The sequence below is a fragment of the Gopherus evgoodei genome, chromosome 17 (assembly GCF_007399415.2).
Source record: "Gopherus evgoodei ecotype Sinaloan lineage chromosome 17, rGopEvg1_v1.p, whole genome shotgun sequence".
NCBI lineage: Eukaryota > Metazoa > Chordata > Testudines > Testudinidae > Gopherus > Gopherus evgoodei.
The window spans coordinates 7,658,260-7,670,392 of NC_044338.1; positions in this window are offsets into that span (position 1 = coordinate 7,658,260).

Here is a 12,133-nt window from a genome sequence, read left to right on the forward strand (position 1 = left end):
GCCCTAAACCATTCTTCAAATATTGAAGCAATCCTGCCGCACCAGAGGACTTTGTTTTGTGTATTTGCTTGTCCGGCCTACAGACTGAGGTAGGAACTGAACCTTTCCATGTATTTCCTCGTGGAGACAACATAATCTCCAGCAGGTATGCACAAAAGATTTGGTTTGAATTAACACGTTATTGATTTTATGTAAAGACGTATGAGGGCGCAACAGTGAATGGAGATTATGCCTACTGCACTTAAAGCATACGCAGGAATCATATCAGAACAGCAGACCCGGCTACGCTATCCTGCCGTATTTTATAACATTTTCTCAAGGTGCTCAGACACCAGAGTGATGAATGTGATAAAAGGGCTTAAGCTCTAACCCACTGAAGTCAATGGAAAATACTCTCATTGATGGGCTTCGGATGAGGCCCTATATTCATTGGTAGAAGTTATAACTGGCTGTAGGGCATAGATACAATGTTTGGTCTGGATTTGTATCCGTTTGGGCAGGTGGATTTGGATTCAGGACCTTGGTTTAGTCATAACAGGAGCTAGCTGCAAAGTTCAGCTCAAAATGCTGATCAAGAACCAATCTCCACCATAGTTTCTGGATGTTCCTTTGGGACCTGTCTCTAGTTAGATATATGCATGAAATGCTTGACTATGCAAAGAGCAGTCACATTTTTGAAAAAGACTGGGCAGGGCGCAATGATCAGTCAAGAAACCAGCATGCCAGAGCCACAAGTGCCTCCAAGAAATAGCAAAAAATGGAACTTGGTCTCTCGTTAATTATAGCTTGAGTTTGCAACCGTTGGTGAAATATGTATACCAGAGTTTTAACATGATTTTTTTTTATTAACTCACACATAGAGAAGTAAATAAACTGCCCATACCTTTGCAGTGAAGTTTGAAAAATCCAGTTTTATTTATTGTTATTTATTAATTATCATGTGTTAATCTGAATTTCCTTCACCTCTCTTTCTCAAGTAAGAAACATTAACTAATTAAGGAAACAAAGGTTTTATTTAATCAAAATGGAAGAAACACATTGGTAGGTAAATGTCAACTCTTATATATTACTCAGAATCTTGAGCATTATACTTCCACATATCCTAACCAAATGCAGCACACACAGAAATCTCTCTGTTACAAAAGTGCTATCAGAAAAGCAGATTGTAATTTCGTGATCATCACAGAAACGTGCTTGTTTGGAAAACTACTCAAGAGAATTTGGTTTTGCTTCTAAACAGAATCAAGCCAAACCCAATTTTTAACAAGGTTTAATGAAGGTCCTAACAGTATGAACTAATGTTAAAGAGAGCCGTTCAGGGCTATATTGGTCTTATATTTCATGCCTCCTACGCTGTGTAGTTCTTGTCTAGATCCTTCAACAGCTTCTCTCCAGTCATCTTCACCTGCAGATAGAGATATAATGAGGATATACAATGGGCTAGCTAATAAGAGGCATCAGTACTTTGTAACTTGTGAATGGCAGACTCGATGACAAGTTATGAAGGGTCATCAGTAATGAGGGGGAAATAAATTATACCTCAGCTCATTAGATATTCCTTTTAGGTAACATTGTTTGTTCATGTTTCTTTAAGTAGTTGATGTGATAAGTTATAACTTGCAATGTTAACAGCCCAGCTGCCGAGAAGCTTGACAAACAGTCATGTATTTGAATTACTTAATGGGGGAAAAAGACTAGTGTATAAAGTGAGGTACAGATGGTGTATTTGCCTTTTCACTCCACACTTTTGCCACTTGTTGTTTATACAGCCAGCCTTAACTCATAGAACAAAAAGTTTCCAGTATATTCAGTGTCTTACCCAGAGAGAGAGGCCATTTCTTTACTGTCAGGCTTCATAGCCGTAATTCACCACCTGTAAGCTCCACCAGAACAGCTGCAACAGTGGGAACTGGAGGATAGATGGGGTGCAGAATGCTAAAAAACATCCTGTCGGGCAGCTCTATGACAATGGAAGCTGGAAGGCTGCATGTCCAGTGGATAGTGCATTGGCATGGGAGCTAGAAAACCCTAGTTGTATTCCTGGCTCAGGCTGCTGTGTGACCTTGAGTGAATCATTTCATTCTCTGTGTCTTTTTCCCCCTCCCTTACTTTGTCCATTTAGGAGTAAGCTCATTGGGGCAGAGACTTGTGTTTGTAGCACAATGGGGGCTTGATCTCATCTGGGGCCCATCGGCACTACTGTGATATAAATAATAATCCAGTGAAATAACCTGTGAAGACAATACGAGTTCTGCATATTCTGGGCTTGTCATTTTTGGCCCTCTGTATGAGGAGATCAACTCATGCGAGTGAAACGCCAGCAATGTACCCAGGGTATCAGAGCACAGGATTAAGCTGAGGGATTGTCTGCACAGCCTTGCAATTTGCACTATGGGGGAGTGAGTTGCAGAGTGCACTAGCATGCTGCACTGCAGCTCCCCTGTGTGGATGTTGCTGCTGCAAACTCATTCCCATGAACGTAGCCCTCTTCCAAACACGACTAGATAATGCAAACCTAGGCACCAGCCGTGTCAACAAGGGGTAGTAACAGTGCGTCCTGCAATTCACAGCCCCGTAGTCAGAACTGTGGGTCCGTATAGACACAGCCTAAGTGAGGGATTTTGAGGATATCCTAGACCGCTGCAGTTACCCTCTCATGGGCCAAACTCTGCTCTGAGTTCCACCTGTAAAAACCACCTAAAACCAGGGGGATTATACAGGTATGATTTGGACAGAGTTTGACCCAATTTTTTTGTTTTACCTGAGTGGTGGCTCTTCTCTGCAAACCTATAGTGATATGTTTTATAGTGGCATATGCAGTTTTTCATCTCTTATTTTACATGTTGCACGCGGGTCAGTTTTCTACATGCACAGTCAAATTTGATAATATAAATTCAACAAGGTATAATATGCACTGTATAATAAAATGCAAGGAATCAAGTTATAATAATATGCATGTCTCTTAAAATGTGTGGCCAGTTGTGTTACTCTGTTACTCCAGTTTTAGGTCAGTATAGTCTCTGTGAGTATAACTGCCCATATCAGGCTCCCTCTCTATTAGATCCTTCCTCTGACTTCCCCACCATATCTGTCAGTCTAGGGGGGCCTGCAAGCCAACCTCTGCCTGCATGTTGATAGAAGCCAGAATCAGGGATGTGAGAACTTCCGCACTGCACTCCCTTTCTGCCTGCAGGTTTCCTGCCATATGTCCATCTGCATCAGACGGACAGAATTTTTCTGTAAGCTTCTTACACTTCAACAGGTACAAAACATTTGTCTGATTCAAACTGTATAAATAACAAAGTGGACTTCTGAACATGTTGTAAAGTGGGGGAGGGAGAGGAAAATGTTCTGATGAAACCTATGTGCCAAATTATAGACCAATAAAAATAGGAGCCTATAACAGAAGCACTATATAAACTCTGATATATTGTATTTATAGTGCATAGATTACATGGGAACAGCATATTTAAAAGGTATAATATATAGATGGAAAAGGATTAAATCAGCTGCCAGGAATAGAGAGCAAGGATATAAATTCATCAGTAGGTTCTGATTTCATCTTAATAAACCACGAACAAAATGTGAGTTGTGTTAGATATTCCTGAAGAGGCATTAATATTGCCATCCAGGGAGGTTGCTTTCTTTTTAAACACTAAATGGAGATGCACTAACCATTTTCAATGGATAGTCAGAATGACATTGCTGATTTACCACTGGTGTTGGTTTACTGTCATTTCGTTTTACTCAGACAATCCTATCCATTTTATTTCAATTATTTTTCTCGCCCATGCGCAAACATCCTACTTTGGTGGTGATACAGAAACCCAAAGCCACTGCTTTGCTGATGACCTGAAAACTTTATATTAGAAACACTCATCTCCCAGCTGCTTGTGAATGGCAGAGTAATGTCCTGATCCTGCCAAACCCCTTTCTTTCTTCTCATACTCACATGAGTAGTCCTGTTGAAAGCTAATGAAACTGTTCACTTGAGTACGCTCGGCATGAGCATTCCTAAAGAATAGTTCTTACTCTTCAACACGCTGTGGATCAGGCCCTTATAGAACTTACCTGTGGATTTCTAAACATTCATTTAGGGTCCCATCACCCCATGGTATGTGAATATCATCATCCTCTTACAGATGGCACAGAAAGGTGAAGTGACTTGCCCAGGGTCACACAGCAAATCAATGCCAGAGCGAAGGAGAAAGGTCCAGAAGTCCTGTTTCCTCTGCCATCACCATTAAACTTTCTTCTCCCTATAAAACAAGTGTTATATAGACATTAGATAGATTAGATTGACTCGCTCACTGGGAAGTTCACTGACTGTGAAATTAGTGAATTACCTAAGCCCAAAGAATTTAGAAAAACAATATAATCCTGGGGGTACAGAAATAATTAATTTGCTAATCAGCTACACCTTGCTTTTTTAATATGCAAATAGTACTCTGGTTTGTTGCCTATTTCAGCCACCTCAGGAAGAACAATATTTCAGGAAGCATGCCACCTGCTCTCAGAATACTACTGTCCATGTGTATTCTGCACCACAGGACTGGCCAGTTCTTAATATGTACATAAGTTGCGCTGTCCAGTGCAAACAAAAGTGACCCTGTGATCCAACCTCACAAATGTTCCCAGGAAATTTGTGAAACCGTGTTTTTTTTTTAAAAAGCTTCAGAATTGTAATAATTTTCTGTTTTGCACCGTTTGTCTCCTTGTTTTACTTTGTTGCTGCCTTTTCCATTAAATCATCTCAAATGCAGTTTGCCAGAAACGACAATTAATATGGAGAAGGGGGAAAGTATTACCATCTATTATTTGCCATAACATGAATTTAAACCAGGAAGTCAAATGATAAAATATGTGGTGAAGGAGGGAGGGAGAAGAGTACCCAAATGAGTAATAGCCTTGGGCTTCTGAGCCTGAACTTTAATGTGCTAAGTAAATCCCTGAGGTTAAAAAAGTATGAAAATTGTTGCAGCTTAGGGAGATATATTTTAACTTTGCAAAAGGTCCCTGCAAATCCACCACCAGACTCTTAGGTGGATACAAATATAGAACATACACAAATGCTGTCTGGGGGGGGAGGGCACTCAAAATTCTATTAACCCAGGGAGAGTTGGTTGTTTGTTTTGTTTTGGATAGATGAGTAAAATACCCAGTAATGACTTTTATTAATAAAGTAATGGTGAATGAGTAGATGTTATGCCTGAATAGGTAAATTTTCATAACTATATAATCTGATAATATAGATAATATAAGGTAGGTTTAGCCATATGTTTACATATGGGGGGTGCGCGCACGTAAATACATACTGTAAAGTTAAAAGCAAGTTATGTTACTAAATAAGGGTTAAGGTTTACAGGGCCATCTCTAAGCAAAATATTATCTTAAAAAAATAAATATGAGAAAGGAAAAGCTTCCCAAGTTTAGTGTAAATTAACAGTAGCCACTTCATGACACTGCAAACAATGTCTGGTTAGGGGAAAGGCTTTGCTGTCTGAACAGATTTCCCCAGTATGTCAAGCTATAGTTGAGTTGCACCAGTTTGAAGCCTACAGTCAGATTGTTACAATTGTGTATGCAGATTGAAAGGTAATTGATGCCTTTGTGTGGTGCATTTATGCCTGGCTCCAACTCTTTCTCTTGAAAACTCTGTCTTCCTATTGAGTTGACCATACTGCTGAATTTATGAAGAGAGATGTTTTAGCAGAAATCCCCCTGAGTCTGCCATCAGTCCTAAATCCCCAGCCTGCTCTCCCTGGGAGACCTCATGACACAGAGCATGCCAAAACAGCTTCCTTTTGCCTATGCATTAGCAATCTATTTTACCTTTTTGACATCTCTCACACATAAAACCGTAAGAGAGAAATAAAATATCTGTCTCTGGGCGAAAATAAAGCTTTGCCTCCCTCCTGATCTATAGGATATAAAATAAAGCCATGGCTTTGATAGTGGCTTTTCCTTATGCTGGAGTTGCTTTTGCATACACGGAGACAATGAAGATGAATGAGCTGGGATTCGCTGCATCCTCGTGGGGTTAGTTTCACCCTCTTTTTCTCTAATGGTCTTTCTTCCCCCACCGCTCACCCCCTCTTTACTTGTCTTCTTCTAATTGTCTTTTAGCTGCCCTTTCCCTCCTTTTAAAAAAAAAAACTTAATTTTCACACACACACACACACACTTGTTTTCCTCCTAGCAGTCAGGTCTCACTGACTCACACACACACACAGACAGTTGTTCTCTCTCACCCATTTGCTACAGTTGTTTGTGAACTACTGGCTTTGGTCCAGAGAAAGAAACAACCCAGGGGTAGACAGAAGTCCTGGGCACTGAGGTGCAATTAAAAATGAACGTGCAAAAAAAGCTGCCATTTCTCTCAGCAATGTCCTTGTTTTCTGCAGCACTTGGGTGAACCAGTGTGTTCCTGTGGGTGTTTTTATTTCACGGGGACAAGCAGAGAAAGACAGGTTCAGATTGCACCCTGTGCTTTCTGCAAGCCCACTTCTGAAGTGCTAAGGATTTGTCAGCCAGCAGGAATGAGCTGACAGGCGATGGACTTCTGCTCTCTCTTACGCTCCCTTGGAAGGAGGCTGATTCTGCCTGATGATGTTTGTTTGCCACTCTCTGCCTTTTCCCCAGCAAGCTGCAGCCTCAGAAAGAGAGGAGAGATCTCCCTCCAGGGCTGGCTTTTTCATGCTTCCCCCTTTTGGAGGCTTTCCCTCCCTTGCCTTCAGTCAGAAGCCAGGCACACACTCTTTGGGCTGGTAATTATGTATTAGTTCTATTTCCCCATAAACAATGCATGAGCTTGGTATGTAAACGACACCCTTTAGCGATGTGCCATGAAATCCAGGAAGGGGTAATCAAGAGTGGGAAGGAGCAGACCAAAAAAAAAATCCCAGCAACTTCTCTGAGCGGCGCTTTTCCCACCCCAGCTGCAAACGTGCTATGAGGTGGACTTTCCTGACGCATCTCAGCACTGTTTACCCTTCTAATCGATTCAAGTGTTTCAGTATAAACTTGGGACCTCTAATACATCATTTAAAGATCTTCTTCCTGGCGCCTTAAAACCAGCCTTGCAGGGCACATAGTGATGGATCTGGGCCAGGAATGGTTGGTTGTACTGGGGAGTTATCCGGGCTTAATTACATCTTCACTTAAATATTGGTTTAGTGCATTAGTCATCGGTATAAAAATCAGCCAAATGCATCGCTTCCAATACTCTTCCGGTGGGGAGTTTCTGTGAAAAAGGTTTAGGGGGCCCGGGACAAGTAATCCAGTGTGTGGGTGTTTGGGTAACAACCAGCTACAGGGCACTATAGTGACTTTGACGTGTGAAAATATAGTCTTGCGGCTTTCTGAGCTGCTGTACTGGTAGTCTCGAGACAATACCTGGCTTTGAGTTCATCTCTTTCCCCATCCCCTGCAAATCTGCTCTTTCTTGGGTAGGGCAGGGTGTGTTATGTGACCACTGGGCCGATGACAGGGAAATGGGGAGGCTTCTGCATGGGGGAAGGGTAAATCACTTGTTTTGTTTAGAGAACTGGCATGAAACACCCACAAAGGGAAGGGAAAGAAGAAAGTCAGGTGGAGGAGGATGGAAAGCAGCGCCTCGCAGCCCAGCGACCCAGCAGGGAGCCGAGTCCAGGATTATGGGTTAACTGTCCCCGATTATTCCAACGTTGTTTGGGTGTTTGTCTGATTGCATTGCAGCTGCTCGGTACTCCTTTGCGTTTCTGCTCACCTAGCGCAAAACAAACTAACAAACAACCCACCCCCCCTTACAGTTTGAAATCAGACTCCCCTGTTGCCTTTTGATCAGCTACCCAGATCCGGAAAATGGTAACAGGAACCTGACAAATCCACTGGATAAATTCTTGTTAGTTCCCCAGATCCAGGTGTGTTCTCTTGCATTGTTTAGAGTTTTTAAAAGCGTGGGCGTGTTGGCGCATATTAAAGGGGGGGGACATTTCCGATTCCTTAAATCTCTCCAAGGGGCTTCAAGCAAAGAAACCGAGGGTGAGGGAACAGTAGAGAAGCCAATTAAGTAGGTTGTTGGCTTTTTTCTTCCTGTCTCCCCTCTCCGCACATTACTGGAGGAAGGGGATTCGGACAATGATGCCGAGATTCGGCTGGATTATTGGCTTTTGGGAGTGAAAGAACAGCTGTTCCAATGACAGGGCCACAGGGAACAGATCTGTAAGATCCATCGAATTTCTTAGCCCTGACGTGCGGCGGAGTCGGAAAGTCGGGGGAAAGTGGTGGATTGAGTTGGGGGTATAGTCAATATCTGGCCCTGGCAGATGTCCATGGCTCCCAAAGGTTCAGGCTACTAGGATCCCACACTGTGTGCAACACTGGAAAGACAAATCCTGCTAGAACTTAATTTTTGTATCTAAGACCTAGGGGACGTAGAACTGGAGGAGTTTGTGGTGTCGCTTCCACGTCCAAGTGGTATATGCACATGCAAAAAAATCCTTGGGTTGGGCCCACTGGACGGTTTCCTTCCCCAAATGGCACATGAAATTCACCTACTGCAAATACTTTTGTTTAAACAGAGCCTGTGTTGGGGGAAAATGAGACCCTGGACACAAACTGCATTTGAAAGGGACATTTAAAACTCTATCTTGGGCATTAATTGGAAAGATCTATTGCCACCGATTTCCTTGAATATTGCAATATGATTTGTCAAGGAGTTGCCCCGTCCTTTTTTAGAAGGAAAGCTGGCTAACAGCAGGGATCAGCTGTGTCAGGAAGAGGAGCCAGACCCGTTGCCTTCATTTTGTTATTTATTCGGTTTTGCTGAGAAACGTAACACTAACAACTTTTCATTGTATATACCCGTTTTAATATCCGTTACACTGCTGGTTATTGCAGAGATCTGAGAAGTAAATCTGCTTATTGACGACGATGGGGCAAACAGCAATGTAGCAATGCTCTCCAGCGTTAGAAAACCGTCCATTTGGCCAGTGACTTTCCCCAAGTGATCTTCCCAACTCTGTGCAGACTGGATATAGAAAAGAATAAGAACAGTGTGTAGATCTCCTGGGCCCCATATTTTCTCAGAACACCCAACCCCACCAAAACCCTGAACCTTAGAAACAAGAAACAGATTGTACTTTCCGAGTGCTCTGGTTGGTCCATTGGTCTTGAGGACATCAAAGAACTGGCTTCTTCTCCATGGGCAAGTTCAACCCGTCTGCATGAAATATGACAACAACAAACAAAAACAGGCTTTTCTAATTGCCCGGAGACTTGATTAACATAAGGAGAAAAGGGAAGAAACCTCCCCTGTTCGAAGACGGATCCTGCAGGTTTTGCCAACAATAGTGGCTAAACACTAACGGCCGGGAAAGGGGGGAATGAAGGTGACTATCAGAGCAGTAGCCCTGTGATCAGTTAGCAAAATTTTCCTAGGCCAATCATTGAATTGCCAGTTTGCATTAGCAAGAGGAAGAGAGCGAGGAGAGGGAACGTGAGTGAATCGTGTTCAGACCTCAAAAGGGAAGGGTGTCCTCTTTCGGAGTGAGCCCCGAAACAAAAGGCTTGACAGGGGAAAGAAAGGAAGCTCAGGTAATCTTGGCTTGCTCGCTGTTGATTAGAAATCGTTGGCAATGGCGCTGCTGAAAGACACTAGCAGGCAGAGATCAAGGCGGGGGGGGTTCCTTTCTCCCCCATCCCCAGTTGCTTGGTATCTCTCCAGCTATCAGCAGTGATTTGGTAACTCTATGCCCATTACGTGGAGGAGGAAAGCCAGTTACTGGGAGGATTAATTACTGGGAGATTGCAAGCCTCGTGTGATGGGGTTTGTCTCCTTGCTAGGAGTCAAGTATCAGAGGGGTAGCCGTGTTAGTCTGGATCTGTAAAAGCAGCAAAGAATCCTGTGGCACCTTATAGACTAACAGACGTTTTGGAGCATGAGCTTTCGTGGGTGAATACCCACTTCCTCAGATGCTAGGAGTGTGTCTCCAGACTGCGCCAGCAGGAGGACAGGACCTGGTAAATGTGAAAGTGCAGAAGAGATCTCACTGGTAAGCTCAAGGCGAGCTTGTGGCGTTTGGTCCCAGCCCTGGGAGCCTTTTTAAAAGTCGCACTCAGCTGATCAAAGCTGCGCTGGGTCCGGAGTCCGGACTAATATTTCTCACTTTATTACGAAGTGTCACTCAGGGCCGTTGCATGCCTGAAGATCAGAACAGTCCCCCAAATAGCATAACCTAGGGAGAGATGTGGGATCACCGAGGTTAATGTCACGTGCATCCCGGGAACAATCCGTCTCCTTTTCCTGTGTGCACCGCTGCAAACTTTCAACTTGAACTTTTCAACTCAGGCTTTTTTTTGCGCGAGCTTTTGCTTAGTTTAAATGTTACAAAGCAAAAGGGGGGGGGAAAAGAGGGCAAACAAGTCACTTAGCCCCCGCGGCAAGGGCTGCGGGAGAAAGGAGCCGAGCCGGAGTTCAACACAGCCCTGAGCGCAGAAAGGAAACTATTTCCCTTGATCCGTTTCCCAGGAATATTCCGCCTGCAAGCCGCTGTATATTTACAGATCGAGGCAACGTGTCCAGATTTTAAAGGGAGTTTCTTCACTGATCGAGCTTTTAAAATCCGGCAAAACAGCAATTGCGTCAAACCTTGGCTGCACCGCCAAGTTATTCTGCGGGTACCTCTGCAGACCGCGTGGTAGAATAAGTCAAACGTCAAGACTCTCCAATGCGTCCAGCCTCGAGTTTTGCAATTCCTGCTGAGTGCAGTTTCTAGTCTACCCGAGTCTAGGCTGAGTCTATAGAGGGGCTGGGAGACTATAATATTTGTACAACACTAGTGCCCCATAAAGGGGAGAGAGAAATCCCATTACCGAGCGCAATGGTGTAGAAAGATGGATGATAAACAGGGCGATGTTTAACTGAAAGAATGGGAAAGACACCAACAAAATGCAGATTCACATCCAGCCGAAAGGGAGGACGTCACTTTTTTTTCTGTCCTAAACTTAACATAGAATTTAAATTATTTTTTCCTCGTTTTTTTTCCCCTTTTAAAAACTGAGGCGACATTAAAAAGAGCCACAATGTGTGAGTTTGTGTTAAAACGTGCCGATAGTCCCTTACGTTCCAACAAGAAATACGTGATATAGGAGACACACACACACACTTCAATTTCCTTCCTATCCCATAAGCGAATTGCAATCTGTTTTTTTTTAATAAAAATGAGAATGAAAAAGCTTGATGAAACTTGGAGGGGGGGAACTCGTCCAAGAAGTCCATGGAGATCCTCCTCCTCCCCCAGTTATACTATTCTGGGTGAAACTACCCGAGATTTTTAGATTTATTCACCTCTCACCCCCAAACTTCAGTGCTGACTTTCCCGCTCATTGCCCACCTCTTCCCAATAACCATCCAGCCTCTCTTATCATCACCCCAATTCTGTCGAGCAGGGTGTCACTGGCATCCGAATGAATGCGCCTTTCTCGCCCTCCAAAAAGAACAAAGAGGGGGAGTGGAGCAGAGAACCCATCTGACAAACGGGGACACAAGTCGGGGTTCCAAGAGGGGTAAGGGGTGAGAGTCCGAAAGGGACACCTTGGGTCAGATGTTACAACTGGGAATTTGAACTCTGTGCCGAAACCTGTCCGGCGTATTTCTGCCAGAGACAGAGGTGATGTCTCTCCTCCTAGGCAGCCAGAGATCGGTGAGTGAGTGACATCCTTTGGGTTATTCGGTGCGGGGGGAGGGGTGTTGATTTGAGCGTTTTGTCTTGCCTATCCCCCCGCCCCCACTACAACGTAAATACGATGTAAATAATAACCCTGACATTTTCCATTGACGGCTGAGGACATTCAAATCACAACCCTCCCTCTCCGAGTTGGCTGGGCGCTCCGGGGAATAGGGCCGTAAATGCAGCTGGCCTGGGTCACTGAACGTCTTCCCCCGCAATGCAAGCCTGGGGCAGGGGAGGCTCCCTGGAGCCTGCTGCTGATCCCACTTCCCAGAGAAGCGATTACAGACTCCTTCAGTGTGAACGGCTCCCAGGGAAAGACCTGAGAGAATCTTCCCCACTCCGCGCTTAACTGGAGCAATCCCTTCCTGTGTCCTGTGGCAGAGTTAGCTAGATCGGGGCCGGAGCTATAGAGAAACAGG